Below are 27,288 nucleotides of genomic sequence, written 5' to 3'. Positions count from 1 at the left end.
TCAGCCTAATGATGGCTTGCTTCACTGATAGTGACAGCTCTTTGGATCTCATCTTGAGTTGAGAGCAACAGATTCCAAATGCAAATAGCACATGTGAAATGAACCCTGGACCTTTTATCTGCTCATTATCCCAATTACAATGAGGGAATAACACACACCTGAGAAGCCAATTGTCCCATTACTTTTAGTCCCTTAACAAGTGGGAGGCACATATGCAAACTGTTGTAATTCCTACACCGTTCACCTGATTTGGATGTAAATTCCCTCAAATTAAAGCTGACAGTCTGCAGTTAAAGCACAACTTGTTTGTTTCATTTCAAATTCATTGTGATGGTGTATAGAGCCAAAAATTTTAGAATTGTGTCGTTGTCCCAATATTTATGGACCTGACTGTATATGCTCACAACAAATCTCTCACTTCCCACCAGCTGATCGCTATAACCTTGCAGCTCTCTCTACACGTTTGCTTCAAGGCTTGTTCACATTTCCAACTCCATTCGACGTCCGTGAAAAAATCATCAGTGAAGGATCCGTGTTTAGTTCGTGTGTCCATCCGTATTCTACGGACACTGCTCAGCTGAAAATAAATGTATAAAGCATCTCCCATCAGTGGTCAATGAAAAAAGGACGAAACGGGACGCCATCCGTGAAGATGTTTCTTCACGGACTCAAACTACAATGGGTGTGTTTGATCCGTATCATGGACCACAGTGGTGTAGGTCGCTGAGTATTATTTTACTGACCATAGGTCAGTGAAAAAAAAAACAATGTGAACAGACACATAAAAATCTGGCCAGCACAGGTGAAAAAAAGAAATGTGAATAAGGCCTTAGTGTGTGTGGCAGAGCAGATTCCTGACGTCTCCTTCTGTTCATGTGTCCTGAACAGGGAGACGGAAAAAAGCTGCAGACAAACACGTCTGACAGCAACTTACGTCCTTGAGCACGAAAGGATTGAGCAGGTTGAAATCCAAGTGCCCGATCCTTACTTCCCTCGACAACTGGAAGAGAGTCGGGAGCCCCCGCACACATTAGATGGTCGGCCGTTCGGACTGCAGCTTAGAGGGTCCACTGTCGCCATTAGCTTAACACACTCTGGGGGAATTTAACACTTGCTGCCTGAAGGGTTGCTAGAGAAAAGGAAATTCCTCTTGGCTGGACCAATTAGAAATTTTTGGAATACTAAGAGCGAAAGTCATGGAATTTAGCTGTGTGTGAACATGACACGAGAACACATACAGACGCATGCAAAATCCTTTCATACAGGAATACCAGAGCACAAAGATATGAATGTAAGAGAAGGAATGCTGTGTATAAGCTCACAGAGGCAGAAATGATACTTTATGCATAATGTATAGCGGTATATCTGACCATTACTAATGGGCGGCACATTCCAGCCCCCCTCCATCCACAAGTGGTGGGAGATGTAAACTTCTGTCTAATCACTTAACAAAATTTTGCACAAAATTATTCAAACCCTAAACGGAAAGACAGAAAGCCAAACACATGGACCTGTTTCTCAGAAAGAGGTGGTGCTGTCCCACGAAAAATATTCAATGTTTTTCAAACCAGTGCCTGGATCTGAATACATTTGCATTTAAATTTAATTAAAAATTTTGTATAAAACTATCTGTATAGCGCCCCCTGCCGTTTGATATTTTTCTAATTTCTGTGTCCATCTGAGACAGAAGCACATGCTCAGTTCCTTCCTTCAACTGCCACCGGCTGCAGCAGAAAGGACACACACCCCGAAAAAGGACAATTCCTCTGAGCTTCTAGCTTGAAATAAATGCAGCAGAGCCAATTGGAGCAATGAATGGGAAGATCTCTGGATCCATGTGAGGTACAGGGCTGGGTCTAGTTTTGTTAGATGTACATGTACTCTGTCTGATTTTCATTTTTTACATTATTCATGGGATAACTTGTGTAAGAGACGTACACCTCTTAATAAATTGGTTGGCTCTCCCTCTGGCTGTTTTATTTTTTCCTAAGACTGGCGTGTCTTAGTAAATGACCCTCCAGGTATATATACGTGTAGGCTCATCATGTTACATGATGCCATATCATTACTGTCCCAAGTGTAGGTATCCTTAAAGAGGACCTTACATGGAATTTTTTTTGTTTAATTAAGTACCTTTACTTGCTGGGTACCCTCCGCTGATGCTGCCATCCCTGTTATTTTTTTCAAATACACCTCGCATGCCTCGTTGTGCCCCCCTGCAGGTTTCGGGCCCAATATGTTAATACTGAGCATCGGTACAGGGAGGAGGAGACACCAGGGTTTCTCAGTGGAGGTCTCCTTCTCCCTGGCTGTGCCACGGTCCAATTGCAGCAGAAAGCATCAAAGCCAGGGAGAAGGAGACGCCTATTGAGAAACCCTGGTGTCTCCTTCTACCTGTACAGATGCTCAGTATTAAAGGGGTATTCCCATCTGAGACAAAGGGGACATATTGTTAGGATATGTCCCCATTGTCTGATAGGTGCGGGTCCCACACCTACACCAAGGATGGAGCGGGGAAGGTGGTGGATAGAGAACCCCAGGCCACCACCAATCGCTCTCCCCATAGTAGTGAATGGGAACGCACTGCTCTTGCGCAGCCACTCATTCATTTCTATGGGGCAGACGGAAATAGTCATGCCAGAATTTGTCTATTTTTGGCAGCCCCATAGAAATGATTGAAGGGCGCATGCGCAGTGCGCCCTCCAACAGTTGCAGGGCTCCGTCCTCAGTGTCTGTGGAAACCGCACCTATCAGACAATGGGGGCATATCCTAGCGATATGCAACCATTGTATCAGATGGGAAATCCCTTTAACATACTGGGCGAGAAAACTCCAGGGGAGGTACAACGGGCCATGTGAGGGGTATTTAAAAAAAAAAAAAAAAAAAAAAAACCCCAGCAAGTAAAGGTGATTAATTAAACAACAAAAAAAATTCCATTAAAGATTCTCTTTAAAGTGCAAACTGGCACAAAATCCCACACATACAACACATTAACAGTAAGCAGTTATATAGAGTGCATCCCTCTGCTTCGGTATGTCAAACAGCCAGTGAAGCCCCACCAGACAATGAGGAGCAGTGATTTCAGAAGACATATGGTGCACAGATGAGTCACAGAAAACTAAGGTGTTCTTGGTATGTGCTATTCCGATGAAATCTCAGATTGCTTATAATAACAAGGCTGGTATAAAAGGCTCCACTTCCAAGATGTTCATGCAGGATTCAACAAACGGACATGCTAGTACAAACAACCTCTGCTTTCCCGACTTTTCCTGTAAATCAACCATTTTATAGTAAATATAGCTTAGCTTTTTGGATTAGCTTTGCTTCCTCACTGCGTGGTTCAAGGATTCGCCTTTATTTATGACGAGGAGTGCGCCTCCAGCAGTCCAGAGAATACTCCAGCCCCTGAGTGCAGTTGTTGTTACTCCTCTTTTACGGAGTAAAAGTCGAAAAAAAAGGGTCATGCGACTTTTTTTGACGCCAAAAAACGGATGTAAAAAATGTTCGGCAATGACACCCTTTGTTTGTCTTACAGCAGGCATCCTCAAACTGCGGCCCTCCACCTGTTGCAAAACTACAGGTATCAGCCTACAGCAGGGCATTGTGGGAGTTGTAGTTTTACAACAGCTGGAGGGTCGCAGTTTGAGGATGCCTGTGTTAAAGGGAACTTCTCAGGTTCTATGCTTCACTAACCACCAGAAGCATGAAATGAGGAGACTGGGGGTCACTTACTAATATCAGGCAAAATCTTGTCATATATTGTTGCACAGGTGTTGTTACGGCGTATTTGCTACTTAGCAGTGGCGGGACCTGGCTCCACGTACTCGTTAATTTAAACGCGTCTGTTCACATATCAGTATTTTATTATTTTTTACTGACACAGTAAATTCATTAACACTTACGCATGGAAAGAGTTATAAAAGTGGAGTGAGAGGTGTACTGGACTGCCGGAGGTACGCCTAATTAATGAGGAGGCCTGGACAGGCGTAAAAAGCTGGTATTTCAGAAATGACCCCCGTTCTCTTTTACTCTGAAATGCTGCACGTTTCAGAAAAAACATATTTTTAGAAAGAGCTGAGCGTGCAGAGAAGTGTCCGCTGGGCGGCCCTCGCTATTTGCATCAAGGGAGAAGCCGGTCAATTAAGCAGAGCATGGAGGGGAGTAGCTGGTGGGGAGCCGCCCAGTCAAAACATTTCTCCATATGCCCAGAACTTTTTAAAACCAGGTTTTCTCTGAAACCTGCAGCATTTCAGAGTAACCCTGGGTTCAGACCTGAGCGTTTTACAGCGCGTTCCTACGCGCTGTAAAACGCACAACAGGCAAGAACCAATGATTCCCTATGGGAATGGTTCTCACCTGGGCGTTTTACAGCGCGTACGATCGCGCTGTAAAACGCCCGACGCTCAAACAAGTGCTTGAGCTTTTTTTTGGGCGTTTGTCGCGCGTTCCCGCACATAGAAATTCGGGAACGCGCGACAATGTGTGAACGCCAGTCTCTGTATGCGCGATTGTAAACGCCCGTACAATCGCGCATACAGAGCGCTCGTTTCAGAACGCTCAGGTCTGAACCCAGGGTAAGGGTTCATGCACACGACTGCGCTGGGCCCAGGAAAAACATGTCTCACGCGTCGGTGAGGAGTGCAGGTTTGGTCATCAGTATCAGGAGCTGCTAGGTTGTAATTCGGTTATGTGTTGTGTACATGCAGGGTGAAGGATCTTCACTGGAGACCACTACATCTGTAAATATACCTCCTGTTAGGGTTCATTTACACGAATGTAAGGGCTTCGTGCCCGTGCAAATAGCGGTCTTCAATACACAGGTACCAGCCATGTGAAGTCCCGTATTGTGGTGTGGACCCATTGAATGCAGTTGACCCATTAAATGGGTCTGCAATCAGCAGAATACGGCAAAAGATAGGACATGTCCTACCTTTTGCAGTGCAGGAAGATGGACCCAAAAGTTCACAGAAGCCCTTTTGAGTGTTTCAGTAGGCTTCCGATCCGAGCCTCCAGTCCACAAAAGATAGGACATGCCCTTACTTTTGCCACATCTTGCACATCGCGGACCCATTCAAGTCAATGGTCCACAATACAGGCACGGAGCCCTTAAGTTCGTATGAATGAGCCCTTAATCCGACACTGCAGCGCAATGATAAAACCGCTAATGATTTATTTAATCACAGCAGCAGTCCCATGAAAGTCTAACATTTTTTTTTTATTTATTTTCTCAATTAAAAAAAAAAAAAAAAAAGACAGAATCGGCAGGTGCAGCACAATGTCATTACACAGCAATCCCCAAATACGTTTGGCCTCAAGCACCCAACCGTAGGCGGCCCGTGTTCGTATTGCAGGCCGCAAACAGCGGGTTTGTAATATACGGGCTCTGGCTGTCTATGCACAGCGTCACGGATGCAGACCCGTTCACTTGAATGGATCCACAATCTGGGAGATGCGGTGTGAAACTGAGGCACGGATAGGAAGCCCACTGGAGCACTATGGAGTGCTTCCGTGGGTTTACTGCCTCCGCATGCACTACTTTTTTGCAGTGCAGACCATTGAATGCGGATCGCAGACCCTATTCAAGTGAATGGGTATGCGTCCGCAGACGGCGGGCACAAGGTCGGTGGCCGTGCATCGCAGACCGCAATTTGCGGTCCGAAGCACAGAAAAGACCGGCACATGGTGGTGTGCAAGAGCCCTTACTATCAAAGGCAGATTATACATGCAAAGTTGAAGCTACACTTTCAAAAGTTTTGATTTTTAATTGGACTTAAACCTCAGACATTTTTATAGGCTTACAGCTTAAAAATAGAATGGACGGAAAGGACAGATTTCATTTTCAAGGTTAATGTAAAAACCGTTTACTGTACGTTATTTGGCCAAACCACGAAATAGCAAAGTAAAGTCATGGAGGCCCTCCAACGAGCAGAACATCAGAGCTCTCTGCTTTCACCCTATGGCAGGATTTCTGAGAACTCAAAGAAAAAAAATTTCAGGGGAATTTCAACTATTTCCAAAACCAGTGGACAGATGCCACATTTCTCCGCTCCGAAAAAAGAAAGCACCAGAAAGTCTTAAGGCTGTTAAAGTCAGCACCTTAAACCGATGAGTAGAAAAGGTAAAAACTAGGGGTTCGGCTACACGGCAGAGCTCAAGAATCGCAGAAATGAATGGCCTTATAGCACAACTTGCACGTGCGCCACCAGGACCAGCACCCCAGGATTGCAAAAAATTGAAGAAAAAAAATAAACACTATCAACACAGAAAATCAGAATTTTCAATAGTTTGCTATACACTTTGAAGTAACATTGAGCTGCAGAATTTTTGACCTAAAAATGTTGTTAAATCCAAGTCATCGGAAATGCCAAAGCAGAGCTGCAAAGTGCTGTGTGTGAACCCAGCCTCATGCACTTATTTTCATCCGTGTCCGTTCAGTTTTTCTTTGCGGCTTGTATGCGTAACCATTCAACGGAAAAGACTCCGTATGCATTCCATGTCCATGTGTCCGCATGGCTATTCCGCAAAAAAACTAAATACATCCAATTATTGTCCTCATTACGGACAAGGATAGGACTGTTCAATTAGAGGCCGTTCTATCTGTGGAGCGCAAAGGTCGTGTGCATGAGCCCGTAGAGTAGTCCTTCCACTTTTTGTGCTTGTTCATGATTTCCTGGTCCACATCCCCTTCAATATTTAACCAAAACGAATATGTATTCTACCAAGAGGGAACTGAGAACATTTTGTTTCCTTTTGCAGGTTTTCAATCACAAAACATTGGGGAACCGACTGTGTATCTGAGGGATAGGCAAACAAATCGTGTGGTCTGCAACGTAACCCTTGACGCAGAGAAAATATTTTTTTTTTCCTTTTTTCCGCATCTTGGCCTCATAGGTTATAAGGGTGCCAGAAACAGGACTCCAGAGAGAGGAGGCTACTGAAAAGCTGCAAAGACAGCTATTTGTTAGGTGTCCAGGGAACCATGTCAGCTCACATATTAGGAGTTATCCGTCAGATTTTTATGTAAAGGGCAGAAGAAGCATTACTCACCTCTCCAATCCCCCACCATGGTTTTGACTCCCACTGGGTCCCGACCCACCTATGCATCCTGGGCCCAGGTCAACACACAGGAAATGGCAAGAGATGCCTGCTCAGCCAATCACTGCCCACCTCCCCGCCATGTCCTCCACCTCCCCGCCATGTCCTCCACCTCCCCGCCATGTCCTCCACCTCCCCGCCATGTCCTCCACCTCCCCGCCATGCCCCGCCATGTCCTCCACCTCCCCGCCATGTCCTCCACCTCCCCGCCATGACCTCCACCCCAGTCAGTGGCTGGGCAGGCATTTTCTGCGTGGCAAATTGGGATCATGAAGTGGAAAGCAGCAAGCACTTGACAGCCGCCAGAAAGGCAGCAGTGGGGGATCAGTGGGGTAACTAATGCTTTTTTTTTTTACCCATCCTACCCCTTACATTAAAATAATTATCCCACCAGACAACCCCTTTAAGAGCTCATGCACATGACAGATCATAAATGTACCAAAGTGCACAGAGGCTGTGTAGCTCCCTCATTTCCTTCTAGTATTGCTACGCGGCATCTGATGGGATATGTCATATTGGTTTTCTGTAGGGTAAAGATAACATACGATGCAGCATAAAACAAATAATAATAATTGGTCGGCAGCACATCGGGGACGTGCTGCCAACATACAATGAAACTGTATGGGGATGAGCAGTAAACGCAGCTTAGATTCACACGACAGTGACTGGAAACACAGCGCGTGTCAGCCAGGGCCCCCCTGACCCGAACTCACAGTACTCATAGTAATTATGATACAGTCGGCTGGTATCTGACTGCAGGGCTACTGCAATGTACTCTCATGATGATCTATCAGACAGACTGACTACATCACAAATCACTATGAAGCAGTCAGTTTGGGTCAGGAAAGCCGCGATCGGCCCAGGAGATGCGGCAGATTACGGTCGTGTGAATCAGCCCTAAACAAGGGGGCAACAATCGGGAATAAAGGACCAGTTCCCAATCATTGCCCTGTGTATTGGTCCATGTGTCTAATAAGAAAATCCTTTCTATTTTAATCTCATAGAGACCATCTTTTAAAGTCCCAATGATTTTAGGTGTCATCTTGTCATCTGACTTTGCAATATAATAAGATGACTCAGAGCGTAAAACCAGCTTCACACTACCCGTAAGTCGCAACCTAAGGCAAAAAATGTTGTTGTTTTTTTACACATAAGTAAATCAAACTTGTAACCTTGATTAATTATATATCACACAGAAACATCGGGCTTGCATTGCATCTTCACACAAAAAAAATAAAACATACCGTAATATTAGTACATTTGTCTGCAACCACATACACAGCCTCCAGTGTGGTAGTGAATCAATGGAGGAAAACTAATTCAAGAACTGATCAGTTGTAATGCCTGATATCTCCCTGCACCAGATAGGAAAGCTATCACTTTACAGCAGCCACGTAGACCACAGACACCATACAGAATAGATAATTCATTGACTTCTATGGGAGAGTGTTGTGGGCATGCTCTGTGACCTGTGCAGCGGCCATTGTACAGGGAGTGTTCGTATGAACGCTCGTTAGCAATTATCTTACAGTGTAATACTGCCAATTCCCCAATCCAGTCCAGATCTTTTAACATGTTACAAAATTATCGTTTGCTGGCGCCAGATCTTGCTGTGCAATAGTGATCTGCCGGCGGTAAACCACTGTACGGCATGGGGACGAGCGATGACATAGCGATCATTCCTCCCCAGGAGACCGCTGCATGTAATAGCAGCAGTCCCCTCCGCTAGCAAGCGTAAATGGTGGATCCTGTGTTATCTATACAGAGGTCTGATCTTTCATTGCAATCCTACAAGTGATGATAATGAGAGGACTGCTGAGAAGGGAAGTGCCGCGATCCCATGCGGTGGCCACTTCTAGTATGTGAGAGACTGAATCTCTCACTAGGGCTGTAACAGATTCAGATTAACGCATGCGCTGCACGTTCTAACCCCAGACTAGGATGATGTGCCCAGTCTACAGCAAATGATCCTGGAAGTGGTCACCACACGGGATTGCGACGCCACCTGGATAGCCCCTTTAAACCTTATGTACATGACAATGCACTGTGCATGAACCCTATATGGCAGTACACAGATTGCCTATGGGTCTTCAGCCCTCCAGGTAGTCTAAACTCCAGCGTATGATGCCCCCATTGTAAAAGCCTCGACAAGTGGCAGACAAATTTAACAAAATAGACAATGTGTGCCCCCCAATATTTGGCAGAACAAAGGGGTAGGGTGGTCCATGTGTTGGCAGCTAGGTCAGGTAGTATTGCATAGCCCTATTAAAGCATATAAAATAGATAACAGATGCACCATGTGTAGGACAGAAACGGGGGGGCGACAACACGGTACACAGTACCTGCTCACATTACAGGGTTGCGCTGAAGGCACAACACCTCTCCAAGCTTTCCGCTCTTAACAGTAAGGGTCAGGGGCGGATTGGGAAGGTGAAATGGACTTAGAAAAAAGCCTAAGGGTGGCCCCATGTTGTAGGTGGGTCCAAATTGACAGAAGGGGGAGCAACACACGTAAGCAGGGGCAACAGATTTAGGCAGGGCAGCAATACCATAGTGCAGCACAAAATACTGCCACCCTTGCCACAGTATTCACCTGTTTCACCATCCTGAGAGCACAGGGGGCTACTGGCCAGGTGTATAAGCAAATCAATCAACAAGTACTGAAGTAAAGAGGACACAGCGCTGCACAATACCCAACAGGAGTAGGTACTAGTACAATTAGTAAAGACGTTTCCTAACGAACGCGTTTAAGGAACAAAATGTTCCCTTCGTCAGGCTCATTAAGAACAGTATGATGTTGTGAACTTGGCGAAGGGGACGTTTTATTCCTGAAATGCGTTGTTCATTACTACAACTAATAAAGCTTTTTCCGAATACCTACTCCTGTTGGATGATCTGCGGCGCCGTGTCCTCTTTTCGTCTGTACTCACCTTACTGCCCTGTTAAAGTGAATGGGGCTCCGTGTGCCACTTTGGCTACCTGCGTCCCACAGATGAATGGGAGTCCCGGAGGTTTACTGATCACTGAGGCAAGGGTCAGGATGTACGTAGCGTAATATCTATAGCTGTACAAATGGTTCTTTCACAGCCCGAATCTCGGCAAGTGCCAGTCAGATCAGGGGAGATGTCTTACCATAAAAACCAGTGAGGCATCGCAGCATTTCTGGTCGGTGAAAGTCAGAAATATTTCAAACAGGCCAAATATGCATAAAGCCACATAGCTATCGGCAAGCAAATATTTCCTATAAAAGCTTAACTCTTTTCGTTGTGACGTGTTAAATAAAGAGTGTGTGCGTGTGCGTATGTGTGTTTCTTTTTTAGTCATGAGATGTGTTGACACAGCTGATGAAACAGATAAACCTCTGCCAAAGTGTGAATGTGAAGTGTTAGAAGTGAAATACAGGGGGGCGGGGGGCAGCAACTGATGGCGAGATGTTATAGGCTGAAGAATGCAAACTCCTCTCTGCAGCTCGACGGCTACATGGGCAGCAGCCCCCAACTATTCAAGGTGGGGCCATAATGAGGAACAGGCGTACCAAAACTGCAACACAGCTACCCCGCGGAAGAGGAAACGGAGATTTCGCCATAAAATAAGAATATCCATAAAAATCATGAATCGTCACCATCTACAGAACATGAAAGCAGATTACACATCTTTATATATTTGTACATAATATTCTTCATTGTCTGGGAATTCCACCGTGAAGGGAACCCGCCAGCTGAAAAGCCCCCATGAAGATGGCAGAGTAGAATTAAAGGGGCTGTGCCAAGTTATACAATTCCCCCAAGTACAGGGATGCCCATCGATTTAAAAAACAGGGGTCTCGTGCCCCTATATGAATGGAGCAGCAGGCTCCGTTGAGTCCCTATCTCCGGAAGAGAATGAACAGAACGGCAGTGAGCATTTGGACCCTCAACGATCAGAAACTTGTCGCTATCCTGCGCATAATTTATAACTCGGCTTTTTGAGAAGGCAGTGACGGTCGCAGTAGCACCACGGCCTTCTCCAGCATATCCTAGGCCGAGTGACGACACTTTCGTCTGTCACATGACCTGGGAGCAGCCCCCTTGAAGTGATTGGGGTTGAGTTGCGATACCAAGCGCAACCACTAAACAATGTACAGCGCTGTGATTTGTGGATAGAGAGAAGGCCCCGGAGCTACTATCGGCATCGCTGCCTTCTCAAACAGCTGATTGGCAGGGACCCCCACCAATCAGATACTGGACAGGTCATCAGTAAAAAAAAAAAAACCTCTCCGAAAACCCCTTTAAAGGAGGGTCCCCCCCCCCCCCCCTTTCTAATTTCTATAAGGTACACCCACATGGGACATACGGTAAAATACAGCAGAAAAGGCCAGTATGGACAAGTGACAAAACCGCTTGAATTACATCACAAGTACTGCTCCCAAGTCGCCCATTCCTTCTCACTTCAGGAGGATGGAGGAGTGACAACCTACACGTAAATGCCACAAACCAGAACACAATGGGGGAGATATGTCCCATTGTCTGATAGGTGTGGTCCCACCAAGCTAAAAACAGAGCGGGGAAGGTGGTGGCTGGAGGACCACAGGTTTCCCTGGGTCCGGCCACCACCAAGCACTCTCCCCATAGAAATTAATGGAAGCGCATCGCGCCTGTGCACCCTCCTCTTCTATTCACTTCTATGGGGCTGACGGAAATAGCCGAGCCAGCGTTTTGCTACTTTCGCTGGCTCCATAGAAGTGAACGAAGGGCAGCCATGCATGGCTTGCTCTTCTTCACTTTGCCAGCTGCATTTATGACATAGGTGCAGGTCCCTGGCTGGGGGCAGATCCTAGAGATATGCCCCCAATGTCTGATATAGAAAAACCCCTTTAATTCCCTGACTCGGGTGTCAGGCAGCAGCTTGAAACCCCAACTTTGAAATACACATGCATGGTCAGCAAAGCATGTTTATGGCAGAACCACACAGCGCCTAATTTCGGCCTCCTCCTTTCACTGAGGTACACAGTCCATCCAATTCTATTCTGTATTTACAGATATTCTCCTAAAGCAATTTTTCGAGAGGAGAGTACCTCCATATATACACACAGGCCAATGGAGCCTGCAATATTCTTTCCTTTCATATTTACGCAAAATCCAACAGGAAAATATACGACTGAAATAGAGGCCGCATGTATCTCTATGGCAGTCCCAATATGGCTGCCTGTATGAGCCCTTAGGCCAAATTCACATTATGAGTGAAAAGGAAAAACATCAAAGTCTGCTATATATTCCTGCACGCTGGTAAACGCCAGAAGCAGATCCAAGCCTCTCTACACGTATATACAGTATATATACATTTTGGGCAGCCCGCAACTACAAGGGTAATAAGGTTCTCCACAAATAAAGTGCTTCATAAAAAACACTTTCCAGGACACTTCTTTAAGGATCTGACATTGGAAATAACATCATTACCCTGTTCTAAACCTATCCCTATGAAAGAAAAACGGAGACACGCGCCTCCTACGGCGGTGTAATACCGCTATGACTCCACTTGCTTTTGAAACTAGCATCTACTGTAATCACAAACATCTAGACAAGGTCTTCTCTCGTATAAAATAATCAGACGAACGTCAAAATCCTGACTTGTGGTCTAACTCGAGTCACATGCTCCGGAAGAAGCCGCCAGGCTGTGGCATACCTTTTTTTTTATATTAGAAGTCAATGGCAGCTGTATACAGTCACCGATAACCAGAAAGGCCCAAATTTACCAATCCTGTATATGCACCATGGGGCTCAGGCAGAATAATAAATCTGGCACAGGGGGAGATACTTTTCTCCGACTCTACATCATCTATTGGCTTACCTGGATTTTTATGCATGAATTGTGGCACAAACTGAGGCTCGTTAGGCGCGCCTCCCCCCCCCAATTTCTAGAAACGCTCCACCCCCTTATTGAGCATGACGGAAAAAAAATTGAAACCCCAGATGCGCCACATAGCAGCAATTTGTGTCACTTTTTTGACATTTTTTGTACAGACACAATAGTAAATATGGGCCAAAGTACCTGAGGATGATTTGTAGGAAGCAGATAAAAGGGGCCAGTGTAAGGATCTAGGGTGGCTAAACAACTGGGTCAGAGCCACAAGTCTAATGGAGTGTTCCCAGTATGCAATGGTTAGTACCATCGAGAAGAAGTACAAAGATGGACACCTGGGTCATGGATACCCAAGGCTCATTGATGCACATGGGGATCAATGACTTGCTCACCTGAGGGGCGTAGCTAAAGGCTCATGGTCCCTGGTGCAAGAGTTCAGCTAGGACCCCCCTTCCCTCAGTGCTTTATGGCCAGGGAAGCACATAGCCTTCGTGCTGCCTGAGGTAAAAATTGATATACCTCTTCCCCAAGCGAAAATTCTTGACCTAACCCCTTCCCTCCAGCCAGAGGTGTAACTTGACCAGCATGTACGTTCTATAATACTGGTGTCTTCTTATGCGGCACAAGGGTCTTTGGGCCCCCTCAGGCTCCTTGGCCCAGTAACAACTGCTACCTCTGCACCCCTTATAGCTACGCCCCTGGCTCACCTGGTCCAATCCCACAGAGGAACTAAGGTAGCACGAACTGCCGAAAAACGTAAAGCTGATTATGACAGAAAAGTGTCCGCAGCTTGAGGCCTACCAGTGAGAGTGCCCATGTGCACAGCCCTGTTCCCAGCTGAAAGCACGCACAATGGGATTACGAGCATCATAGCTGGACCATGCAGCAGTGGAAGGGTCCACTGAATAGCGGCGGTGCTTGGTGCTGCAGCTCAGGCCCATTCACTAGAATGGAAATTAGAGCAATTAGGCCACGTGAATGATGAACGTGACGTCACTGGCGTACAAAGAGGCCACAGTGCTCAGCACCTTAGCATCAAACAGCTGATCAGCAGGGGTACCCGGAGTCAGACCTCCACCGATCAGATACTGATGACCTATCCTGAGGATAGATCATCAGAATAAACACTCGGAAAACTCCTTTAAGTGCCCGTGAACAATGTATACAGCTGAATAAGTATATAATAACATATGTTGGGAGGTGCTTCCAATGTATGCGCTGCGTGTAAGGCAGAAAACTTAACTGCTTTACATATGATCAAAGTTTAAATTAACTACAAATACCACAATATGGCGGATTAAAGGGTTTCTGTCATGAGAAATAACGTTATGTAGCGGACTGACATTAGTGATGGGCTAAAGTCAGCAGTACATAACAGTCTGCTTTATAGCATCCTGCCTGTGCCGAAGGAAGCCGGCAGCAGGAGCGCGTCCTTCACTCACTGCGCCGAATACTAAACGGGACGGCGCAGGCGCAGGATTTACAGGACACTGAGGAGAACTCGAAAGTCAATCAACTGGACCTGGGCGTGCCAAAGGGTGCGTACACTGAGCCTCTAGGTGCTGAAGCAACGCCCTAATAGCATCTAGAGGCTCATTAGCATTTTTTTAAATTCTTTATTTTAAGAGAACGGCGGCAGGCAGGGAGTTATAAAGCACACCATTATGTACTGCTGACCATCGCTACATAACGTTACTTCTCATGACAGAAACCCTTTAATTCCATAAATGCTGCTAGCAACCTGCAGACACACACCTGTGCACGTGCGGCCACTCTATGCGGACAGGCGCCCGGGCACATGCGGCCACTCTATGCGGACAGGCGCTTGGGCACGTTGGTTGCGAGCAGGTCACGATGCGGACGAGTACAAGGTAGACATATGGGCCACAGTTGGCTCTTGTTAACCTCTTAAGGACACATGACATACCGGTACGTCATGCATGGTTCCGATCACCGCCGCGCGGTGAGTGGAACCCGGTGCCTGCTCAAATCATTGAGCAGGCACCTAGGCTAAATGCCCCGGGGGGTCCTGTGACCCCCCCATGTCGGCGATCACCTGCGGTTTTCTGCGTTTCCGGGTTATTCGGGTCTCTGAAGACCCGATAACCCGGAACAGGATGGTGATGGTGGTGTGATTTCACCCCACCAATCACCATCCAGCGATCCTGAGTGGTGATGGCGACATAACCTCTCAGGATCGCCTCTGATTGGTCTGTGGGCGGGTCGGCGGCAGATTCAAATGATGCAAGTGCTCCACTCCTTTTCCTTTTGTGTTCCGGAGCAGAGGTGAGCTGCCTGCACGTGTCGTCAATCGGTGCCAGCATCACCCCATCTGTGCCCCCAGGACCCGATCTGTGCCCCAGCACCCCCCATCTGAACTTCAGGTACATAGGGAAAGTTTGGGTTAGGCAGGGGGAAAAAAAGGGAAAGTTAGTTGCATTAGCTTTGATTGCATCACCCTAGGTTAGGGTATCTGGGGTCCACAGCACAGCTGTGTGACCCTAGACCCCCCCCCAGGGGTGCTGCCGCTTGCCCCCCCCTCCCCTCCCCCCACTTTTTTGGGGTGCAGGATTTTTTTTTTTTTTGTGTACGCTGACTGTGGCCGGCACTCTGAGCGTCCGGCCACTGTTAGCGAATCGCACACCCCACCGCTGATCAACTTCGGACGGTTGAGCAGCGGTTTTCAAATTTTTTTTCCAAATTTTTTGCCTTTTAGTTCGTTTTTTTTTTTTTCTCTGTTAGTTTTAGGGTTAAGTCCGCGAACACCCGTGCCCCCACACACACGTACACCAAATAAAGATTTACACACACGCACATACACACACTCCCCTATGGCCCGCCGGACGTTCTCGGCTGAGGAGGCATACGCCCAGCTTGCCTCCGACTCAAGAGTCCCAGTGAGGACGAGGATGACCCCACATTCCTGCTGTCATCCGCGTCCTCCTCATCATCTAGCGATGAGCCCCCAGGGCGGCGCCAGGCGGAGCAAGGGGACCGCCATGTTAGGGACCTTGTGGCCCAGCCTAGTACGAGCAGATGGGCCTGGTCAAGAAACCCAGTGTCAGGCTGTACTGGAGTGGGGACGTCCTATACCAGACCCCACTTTACAGTACGGCCATGACACGCTCCCGGTTTGAGGCCATCCGGAAATGTCTGCATTATTCCGATACGCCCCCCCAGGTGATCCTGCCCATGACAGTCTGTATAAGATACGGCCGGTCATCGATCACTTTGGGGCCAAATTCATGGATGCCTATGTACCTGGAAGGGAGGTCGCGGGTGACGAGTCTCTCATTGCGTTCAAGGGGAGACTCATTTTCCGCCAGTATGTGCCCTCCAAGCGGGCGAGGTAAGGCGTGAAGCTATACAAAATTTGTGAGAGTACCAAAGGGTACACTTACAAATTTCGTATATACGAGGGGCGAGATTCCCAGATTCAACCCCCAGAATGTCCCCCCCACTCTGGGTGTTAGCGGGAAACTTGTGTGGGACCTTATGCGCCCACTGCTAGATAAGGGTTACCACCTGTACGTGGATAACTTTTATACCAGTATCCCCTTGTTCCAGTCCCTTGCCGCCAGATCCACGTCCGCTTGTGGGACCGTGCGGAAAAATCAACGCGGCCTCCCTGCCCTCCCCCTCCAGGTACCTATCCCCAGGGGTGAGACCTATGCCCTTACCACTGGAAACCTGTTGCTGGTCAGGTATAAGGACAAGAGGGATGTCCTACAATCGGTATATGGGAGGAGTTGATCTCTCTGATCAAGTCCTCAAGCCATATAACGCCATGCGCAAAACCTGGGCATGGTACAAAAACGTTGCGGTCTACTTGGGGCAGGTTGCCTTGTACAACTCTTTTGTGCTGTCCCGGAGCGCTGGCAACACAGGGACATTTCTCCAGTTCTATGAGGCAGTCCTCAAGGCCCTGATCTTTTCGGACCGGGAAAGAGCAGGCCGGAGTACCTCGGGAACTGTAGGCGCCCGGATCGTCCCTGGCCAACACTTTCCAGGTGTGGTCCCCCATACTGGAAAGAAGGGACGAACCCAAAAAAGGTGCAGAATGTTTCACAGGAGGGGGATACGGAAGGACACCACAACTCAATGTGACACGTGCCCCGATCATCCGGGCCTCTGCATTATTGGTTGCTTCAGGGAGTATCACACTTCCATGGAGTACTAAATTTATATCCCAATTTAGCACTGACATCGGATAAAAAAAATGGTTCTCAGACTTGACACCCAAAAAAAACTAAAATAATTTATTAAAAGTAGACATATTAGGTATCGCCGGGTCGGTAATGATCTCTATGAAAATACCCCATGACCTAACCCCCCCCCCAGATTAACACGGTCCAGAAAAAAAAGATTTTTTTTGTCACCTTACATAATAAAAAGTTTAATAGCAAGCGATCAAAAAGTCATATTGACTTATTAGGTATCGCCGCGTCCGTAAGAATCTCCTCTATAAAAATATCCCATGACCTAACCCCCCAGATTAACACGGTCCAAAAAAAATAAAAACGGTGCCAAAACCGCTATTTTTGGCACTTTTCCATTTCAATACGTTTTTTTCGGTAACAAAACAAGGGTTAACAACCAAATAAAAGTTCATATTTATTACCCCGATACTGCAGTTTACATAAATGCCACATTTGTGGTCGTAAACTGCTGTATCAGTAAAAGGGAGGCGCAAAAGGAAAGGACCGACATGGTTTCTGGAAGGCCGATATTGATGGCCTTTTTTATTGACACCATGTCCCTTTTGAAGCCCCCCTGATGCCCCCTAGAGTAAAAACTCCATAAAAGAGACCCCATCTAAGAAACTACACCCCTCAATGTATTCAAAACTGATTATACAAACTTTATTAACCCTTTAGGTGTTCCTCAACAGTTAATGGCAAATGGAGATGAAATTTCAGAATTTCAATTTTTGGTAACCTTGCCTCACAAAAATTTAATATAGAGCAACTAAAAATCATATGTACCCTAAAAATAGTCCCCCAAAAAAATGCCACCTTATCTCGTAGTTTCCAAAATGAGGTCACTTTTAGGGAGTTTCTACTCCAGGGGTGCATCAAGGGGGTTTAAACAGGACACGGTGTAAATAAACCGGTCCATAAAAATCAGCCCTCCAAAAACCAAACGGCGCACCTTTTACTCTACGCCCCGCTGTGTGGCCGTACAGTAGTTTACGGCTACATATGGGGTGTTTCTGTAAACGGCAGAGTCAGGGCAATAAAGATACAGTCTTGTTTGGCTGTTAACCCTTGCTTTGTTAGTGGTAAAAATGGGTTAAAATGGAAAATTTGTCAAAAAAATGAAATTCTCAAATTTCATCCCCATTTGCCAATAACTCTTGTGCAACACCTAAAGGGTTAACAACGTATGTAAAATCAGTTTTGAATACCTTGAGGGGTGTAGTTTCCTAGATGGGGTCATTTTTGGGCGGTTTCTATTATGTAAGCCTCGCAAAGTGACTTCAGACCTTGGGTTTTTGTAAATTTCTGAATAATCTCAAGATTTGCTTCTAAACTTCTAAGCCTTGTAACATCCCCAAAAAATAAAATATCATTCCCAAAATAATTCAAACATGAAGTAGACATATGGGGAATGTAAAGTCATCACAATTTTTTGGGGTATTACTATGTATTACAGAAGTAGAGAAACTGAAACTTTAAAATTTGCTAATTTTTCAAAATTTTGGGTAAATTATGTATTTTTTTGTGCAAAAAAAAAATTTTTTTGACTTCATTCTACCAGTGTCATGAAGTACAATATGTGACGAAAAAACAATCTCAGAACGGCCTGGATAAGTCAAAGCGTTTTAAAGTTATCAGCACTTAAAGTGACACTGGTCAGATTTGCAAAAAAATGGCCTGGTCCTTAAGGTGAAATAGGGCTGAGTCCCTATGGGGTTAAAGGGGCATTCTGGTTAGATAAAGTTATCCCTTATCCACAGGATAGGGGATAACTATTAGCTTGGTGGGGTCCCTCCGCTGGAACCCCCACCAATCATGAGAATAGGGGCTCCATACCCCTGCAGCCCTCCTGAAATGAACAAAGCGGCCTCAATAGGAATTCTGGAGATAGTCGGCTATCTCCGGAGCTCCCAAAGAAATAAATGTTATGGGCCCCCAGTCTTATGATCGGTGAAGGTCCCAGCGGTAGGACCCCCAACAATTTAATAGGATAAGGGATAACGTAATCTAATACCCCTTAAACAAGAGTCAGCTGTGGTCCATATGGCTACTTGGTACTCGCCCTATCCCTGCGAATAGGGAATACATTTATCTAACCGGAATACCCCTTTAATTACTCTCTCTACACCCTGAAAAGTAAAAGAGACATCAGCTTTGTGTATATCTCTAGATACGCACTTTAACCACTTTATGACCACCCATAGACTATAAACGTCCTATGGGTGGTTGTTTATCTCTGAATGTACGTTTTAGAACGCTAATCGTGGAGCTGCAGAGCAGGGGGCCATGTCATGTGACCGCCAGGACCGGAGAGTGCAGGAGCTGTCGGGTCTTCCACAGACCTTGATCAGCCCTGCACTGGAGGGTGTATTTCCCCTGTAACTGGGGCTACTATGTCAGCCCCAGTTACAGGAGAAATAAATAGTAGAAAAAAATAAAGTGAAGTTAAATGTCCCCCAGAGATCTGTATGACCTTATGGGGGACGCAAAGTGTAAAAATAAAAAAAAGTCTGTGACGGCCGGCTCTATAAATATATCACCTGATCCACCCCGTCCGATAAACACCATAAAAAATGAAAATAAAAACAAAAAAAAAGCCATTTTTGTCACCTTACATCACAAAAAGTGCAACTCCAATTGATCAAAAAGGCGTATGTCCCACAAAATGGTGCCAATAAAACAGTCACCTCATCCCGCTAAAAATTAGCCCCTACATAAGAATCGCTCAAAAAAAAAAAAAAAATGAATAAAATATATAGCTCTGAGAACATGGAGACATTAAAACATCTTTTTTTTTGTTTAAAAAATGCTATTGTGTTAAAGTGAAATAAATAAATAGAAAAGTATATATTCGGTATCGCCGCGTCCATAAAAACCTGGTCTATAAAAATATCACATGACCTAACCCCTCAGGTGAACAACGCAAAGAAATAAGAAATAAACTAGTGCCAAAAAAGCTATTCTTTGTCACCTTACATTACAAAAATTGCAACACCAAGGGATCAAAAAGGCATATGCCCCCCAAAATAGTACCAATCAAAGAGTCACCTCATCCTGCAAAAAATTAGACCCTACCTAAGACAATCGGTCAAAAAAAATATATAATAATACAAAAATTGAGACACTAAAACATATATTTTTTTAATGCTATTATTGTGTAAAACTTAAATAAATAAGAAAAAGTAGACATATTAGGAATTGCCACATCCGTAACGATCTGCTCTAAAAAATGTCACATGACCTAACCTCTCAGGTGAACGCTGTAAAAAATAAATAAAAACTGTGCTAAAACAACCAATTTTCTGGTCACCTTGCCCCATAAAGTGTAATAATGAATGATCAAAAAAATCATATGTACCCAAAAATGGTACTAATAAAAAAGTAAACTCTTCCTGCAAAAAATGAGCCCCTGCACAAGACGATCAGCATAAAAAAATAAAATAAATATGGCATTCAGAAAATGGAGACACAAAAACATAATTTTTTTTCAAAAATGCTTTATTATGTAAAACTGAAACAGAGAAAGTAGACATGTAAAATATAATATAAAAAGAGTAAAACTGGATCGCACATCCTCAACACTGCTTTTATCCAATACCTGCTTCTCAGCATAATTAGCAACGCTTCTCAGCGCAATTTAACGCATACCTACCCCTATGTTATATGCTATACATGAGGCATTGGTATACAATTTGATCAAAAAGCATAGGCCCACTCACTACGACGAGGTTGCCTCCTTGAGTGGGAACCTACTCTAAATTTGGCACAGTGTGGCGACCACCGACGCCTTGCCAACAGGCGGAGGGACCCAGCAGCCAATACCAATGCCTCATGTATAGCATATAACATAGGGGTAGGTATGCGTTTAATTGTGCTGAGAAGCGTTGCTAATTATGCTGAGAAGCAGTTATTAGATAAAAGCATAGTATTGAGGATGTGTGATCCAGTTTCACCCTTATATTTTACATAAAGAAAGTAGACATATTTGATATCATTGCATCCGTAATAACCTGCTATGTGTACCCTGTCAGAGGAATTAAAAAAAAAAAAAAAAAAAAAAAGTGCCAAAACAGCCATTTTTGGGTTACCTTGCCTCACAAAAAACTTAATATAGAGCAATTAAAAATCATATGTACCCCAAAATAGTACCAATAAAACTGGCACCTTATCCCCTAGTTTCCAAAATAGGGTACATTTTTTGGACTTTATACTGTAAGGGTGCATCAGGGGGGCTTCAAACGGGACAAGGCATCTAAAAACTAGTTCAGCAAAATCCGCCTTCCAAAAACCATATGGCGCTCCTTTCCTACTGCGCCCTGCCGTGTGCCCTTACATCAGTTTAAGAACACATGTGGGGTGTTTCTGTAAACCTCAGAATCAGGGTAATAAATATTGTTTTGTTTGGCTGTTAACCCTCGATGTGTTAAAGAAAATAATGGATTAAAACGTAAAATCTGCCAAAAAAGTGAAATTTAGAGATTTGATCTCCAGTTTTTTTTATAATTTTTGTGGAACACCTAAAGGGTTAAAGTTTGTAAAATCAGCTTTGAGTAACTTGAGGGCTGTAGTTTCTACAATGGGGTCATTTATAGGTGGTTTCCACTATGTAAGCCCGACAAAGTGACTTCAGACCTGAACTGGTCCTTAGAAAGTGGGTTTTGGCAATTTTCTTAAAAATTTTAAGAATTGCTTCTACAATTATAAGCCTTCTAACCTCCTAAAAAAATAAAATGACATTAACAAAATGATGCCAACATAAAAGTAGACATATGGGGAATGTTAAGTAATGGAAATTTTATGAGGTATCGCTTTTTGTTTTAAAAGCAGAGAAATTAAAATTGTGAAAATTGCAAATTTTTCCAAATTTTGGGTAAATTTAGGATATTTTCATAAATAAAGTTGAAATATTTTGACTCAAATTTATGACTGTCATTAAGTAGAATGTGTCACGAGAAAACAATCTCTGAATGACTTGGATAAGTAAAAGTGTTCCAAAGCTTTTACCACATAAAAGTGACATGTCAGATTAGCAAAATTAGGCCTGATCAGGAAGGGGGTAAATGGCCCGGTCTGGAAGTGGTTAAGCGAATATGCCGCCTGGCCCACGTATTGTAATTTGCCGGTCATACAATTAGCCAGCTATACAACACTGATTAAGCCAGAAGTGGATCCACCAGGAACCAGAAGTATAAATCCTTCCTTTATATTTTCAGTTTTCTTGCAAATCCACTTCTGGCAAAAAAAAAAAATGCAGGCAGATCTGCCGCAAGACCTCCTCCAAAAAACGCTGTGTGGCCGAACCCTTAGGCCCCTTTCACACGGGCGAGATTTCCGCGCGGGTGCAATGCGTGAGGTGAACGCATTACACCTGCACTTAATCCGGACCCATTCACATCTATGGGGCTGTGCAGATGAGCGGTGATTTTCACCCATTACTTGTGCGTTGCTGTGAAAATCGCAGCAAGTTCTATATTGTGCGTTTTTCAAGCAACGCAGGCCCCAATGGTGACGGACCATGTGATGAGCGCAGTGACGTCACCAAAGGTCCTTTCCTCCCAGGTCATCAAAGAAGAAGAAAGACGACGAGCCGGGCTGTGCGAACAAGTGGATGAGGAGAGTTTAATTTTTCCTTCTTTTTTTTTAACCCCTTCATCCCTAATTTACTTAGCATTCTGTATTCGACAAGCTATTATTATAGCCATGTTGTAAGGGAAAATAATAAAATCTACAGAACACCTAACCCAAAGCCGAACTTCAGTGAAGAAGTCAGGGTTCGGGTCTGGGAACCACATTCAGTTTTTTCTCACGCACGTGCAAATTGCATTGCACTTGCGCGGAAAAAACTGAAGACCGCAATCGCATACAAAACTAACCCCACTCGCAGGCAAAATTGCACAATTTTCCCGCGACGCACCCGCATCCTATCCGGCCCTCACACGCGACGCCCGTGTGAAAGAGGTCTTACAATTACAGACTTAGGCCTCATGCACACGACCGTTGTATGGGTCCGTTTTTGGCAGCTCGGATGTGGACCCATTCACTTCAATGGGGCCGCAAAAGATGCAGACAGCACTCCGTGTGCTGTCCACATCCGTGGATCCGTTCCGCGGCCCCGCTAAAAAAAATATAACATGTCCTTTTCTTGTCCGCGCTTTGCGGACAAGAATAGGCATTTATATTGCCGGCGCCCGTTCATTGCGGAAGGCAACACGGGCAGCTTCCGCTTTTTGCGGATGCGCTGTTTTTCGGACCGCAAAAAAAAAAAGGCACGGCCTGTGTGCATGAGGCCGTAAAGAGGTTATCCCACTTTGCGTTTTTAAACTTCACCTGCTGCCACCGCGCGTTCACTTCCTGGATTCTGGCTGGGGGCGGGCTTCATCTTGATTGAAGTCTTCTCTCCGGCCGTGCCGCGCGCTGGACTGAACGCGCACGCCGCCGCGCATGCGCAATGGTGACTTGTACGCAGCTCTGTACTATTCTGGCCGAGAAGAAGTCACCAGTCGCGCATGCGCGGCAGCGTGCGCGTTCAGGACAGCGAGCGGACCGGCCGGGAGAAAAGGAGTCTTCAGGGCAAGCGCGACCATCGGGATTTTGGAGAAGAGAGGTGGTCGTAACCAGGGGAGACCGAGTCACAACAATAAGGTAAGTGGGGGTGAATTTTATCCTAATCGGTGGGAATTTGTTAATAGAGTATATTTACAAAAATGATCACTGTCAAATCATTAACAGATTTAACAGTGATCATTATGATGTGATAACCCCTTTAAGGCTACTTTCACATCACACTGGTATTTGGCACCTGGCACCGTAATGCAGACAGATCTGGCAGTTTGTCCCCTGCCGACACAGCCTGCGGAATCCAGTCTCATTAGTTTAACAGGAGCGTAGCTGCGTCGTAACCGCGCCGTGTGGCCCTACCCTCACAGGTGTTACTGCACAGCTCCTGCAGAAGGCTTTCCTCCTGAGGATGACTCACTGCAGGGAACCTCAATGTGCTATATATATATATATGGAGGATGATGGTTGACTAGAAGGCCTCCTGCAGAGGCGGAAAATAGCGAATAAAAGTGATTTCTGGTTCACGAAGGGTGGTACAAATGGAAATTCGACAATTTCATGTAATCAGACCGCAGCCACAATATGCGCAGCCTCACTTTAGGTCACACCGCCTGCGCACAGATCAATAAAAACATACATTATGTGGTAAAATGTAGCAAAATACGTTGTATTATCAGTATAAAAGAGCAGCAGAACACAGTCCTCATTCACACCTTGCTGACAGGACTGGAATTTTTTTAAATTTATTTTATCATTTCCATTCTGGTCTCCTGGAATTGGTGTTACAGCGGGAGGGGGGTGGCAATTGAAGAGAGGAGGGGGCTCATCCAAGTCACCAGTTGGTAAGCAGCCTATATTGGGTCCTGGGGGCCCCTATTATTTACTGGTTTCACACACTGAGCAAATCCACTGGACCCCAGCTAGGCCAAAAAAACGAATTTCCGGAGCATTTCCTAGCAAAGATCCATGAATAAAAAAGCGCACCAAACAGATGCCGTGGTTTGTGAGGATAGGTCATCGATATAATTTACCAGATAACCCCCTTTAAAGGGTCACTTATCAAACTGGTGTAAAGTAGAACTGGCCCAGAGCAACCAATCAGATGCCACCTTTCATTTTCCAAAGGAGCTGTCCAAAATGAAAGGTGGAATCTGATTGGTTGTTGCTATGGGCCAGTTCTACTTTACACCAGTTGATAAATGACCCCCATAAGTTTTCAGAAAAGTCAAAGACACAAGTTTTGTTTGGCGGGGGCCTGAGTACGGAGACCACCACCGATCGCTAGAACGAGGACAGAGAAGCGCTCACTTATCACGCTGTCTCTCCTCGCTGCAGGAGACGGACTCCATGGAAAGTCTATGGGTCCCTCTCGATCCCATCCCTTGCAGTGCAGAGAGCGAGGGCGAACTGCGAGAACTTCTCTCTCCTCCTTCTGGCGATCGGTGGCGGTCTCAGCGCTCACACCCTCGCCGATCAAAACTTTTCTATATATCTTTAGGACATAGCAAACATTTTCTGATGAAGGCCTCATGCACCCCACATCACGGATGCAGAGCCGTCAACTTGAATGGGTCCACAACCCAGAAGGTGTGTAACGGGGGCACGGAAACTGTTTTTTTTGTTTACACCTGAAAGCAAATTCCCCTGTGTGCGCCTCTGATTTCATGCCGTCCCTTTAGGGATCATGCACAGGTGTCTGGTTTTTTTAGTGTTTTTTTTTTTTGCGGCCTGTATGCACAACCATTCATTTCAACGGGGCCACAAAAAAGTTACGGAAATGACACCGAGTGCATTTCGTATTCGTATGTCCGCAAGTCCGCTCCGCAAAAAAATAGAACATGTCCTATTCTTGTCCGTCTTGCGGACAAGGGTAGGCATTGTTACAATAGATGCAAAAAACGTATGTCATCCGTTTTTTTTGCAAACCGCAAAATACATACGCTCGTGTGCATGAGCCCTTACTTGTACATGAAAACTGCGGGCAGCCTAAACAGTTGTGCGCGCCCCGGCCGCCAGCGACACATTAGATCCCATCTGAACTCGCCATTTTTGACAGGACGACCGGTCTGCAGATGTCGCAGGGGAAGAACCATCATCATGTTAGAGATTAATGCGCCGATCCAGCACTGCTATGCCTGGTGGCCGAGCATGCATGTGCCCAGAGGACCTGCCGCCTGGATGCATGCATGTGCCCAGAGGACCTGCCGCCTGGATGCATGCATGTGCCCAGAGGACCTGCCGCCTGGATGCATGCATGTGCCCAGAGGACCTGCCGCCTGGATGCATGCATGTGCCCAGAGGACCTGCCGCCTGGATGCATGCATGTGCCCAGAGGACCTGCCGCCTGGATGCATGGATGTGCACAGAGGACCTGCCGCCTGGATGCATGCATGTGCACAGAGGACCTGCCGCCTGGATGCATGCTCGGCCACAGACCAAATAGTGCAGAATTGCATCCGGCTATTAGGCAGTGCCAGGAAGAGCAGCTGAGGGATATTTACACAGTACATACTACAGGCAGTAGGTCTCTCTTAGGGAATTGCTACATGGGCAATTGCCTGGAGGAGGAGGAGGCTCTGACCACTGTGCACCACACAAACAGTTTTCAACAAACGCGTGCGACATCTTCCTCAGTGTACGGGCGCCTTTTTCCATCCACAGCCCCGCACTCACCTCAGCGACCACGTACACACTCGCTGCGGCTCTGGCCGCCCGGCGTTAGTATGGTGACAGGTAAAAGTTAGTAGGTCAGCATTCACGGTCACTTTCTGTCACGGCGGACGTTGTCCTACTTTTTTCAGGGCTGTCCCAGCGCCGCCTCGGCTCGTGGTGTCCCCGGTGCCTGCGCCCGCTCCCCGCAGCTCCTCTCAGCCCCGAGAACAGCCAGGACGCGCGCTCCCGCCAGACTTCCTGTGCGCGCCCCCGAGCGCAGGCTGCAGGGGAAGAGCCGTCCTTGAGCGAAGTGCTCCCTGGTGGGGCGGTCGCAGGTACTCTCAGTGCCGGGCGCCACCAGTTCCTCCTATGGGTCACACTTTTAACAACTGATTTTGATACAAAGCTGCAGAATAGTTTTGCACAGGATAAAATACTGACCAAGCCTTGTAATGGCAGGTAGAGTGCCCCCATAAGCAGTGTCAGAGCCACCAAACAGCGGTTGGTGCATCTCTGACATTGATGGTATAATGCTAGGATATGTCACCAGTATCAGACAGGTGCAGGTCCCACATCTGGGACATAGCGGTGCATGCCTCATGAGGCAGAGTGAGGCGGTGGGCTCAGGCAGGGCTGTACTAGACAGCAGGGGCGCATGCCTCATGAGGCAGAGTGAGGAGTGACCTCAGGCAGGGCTGTACTAGACAGCAGGGGCGCATGCCTCATGAGGCGGAGTGAGGCGGTGGGCTCAGGCAGGGCTGTACTAGACAGCAGGGGCGCATGCCTCATGAGGCGGAGTGAGGCGGTGGGCTCAGGCAGGGCTGTACTAGACAGCAGGGGCGCATGCCTCATGAGGCAGAGTGAGGCAGTGGCCTCAGGCGGAGCTGTACTAGACAGCAGGGGCGCATGCCTCATGAGGCAGAGTGAGGCGGTGGCCTCAGGTGG

General features: G+C 46.3%; 1 protein-coding gene across 3 annotated transcripts in view; it reads right to left on the bottom strand.

The window, feature by feature from the left end:
• The window catches only part of NEK6 (NIMA related kinase 6), a 190,089-nt gene extending 163,481 nt beyond the window's left edge, over window positions 1-26,608 (bottom strand). The window contains exon 1 of one of the 3 annotated variants that reach the window (XM_044268296.1): window positions 26,484-26,608. The gene's annotated coding sequence lies outside the window, so the exon portion shown is untranslated. Of the gene's footprint in view, window positions 1-10,228; window positions 10,351-26,364 lie in introns of those variants that run through there. The other 2 variants (XM_044268295.1, XM_044268297.1) reach the window with 2 other exon arrangements.
• Between the last annotated feature and the right edge of the window lie 680 nt (window positions 26,609-27,288).

Source organism: Bufo gargarizans, chromosome 9 (genome assembly GCF_014858855.1).
Source record: "Bufo gargarizans isolate SCDJY-AF-19 chromosome 9, ASM1485885v1, whole genome shotgun sequence".
In the NCBI taxonomy this organism is placed as follows: Eukaryota; Metazoa; Chordata; class Amphibia; order Anura; family Bufonidae; genus Bufo; species Bufo gargarizans.
The sequence above is the reverse complement of the archived record's forward strand: the minus strand, read 5'-3'. Positions and strand labels throughout refer to the sequence as shown.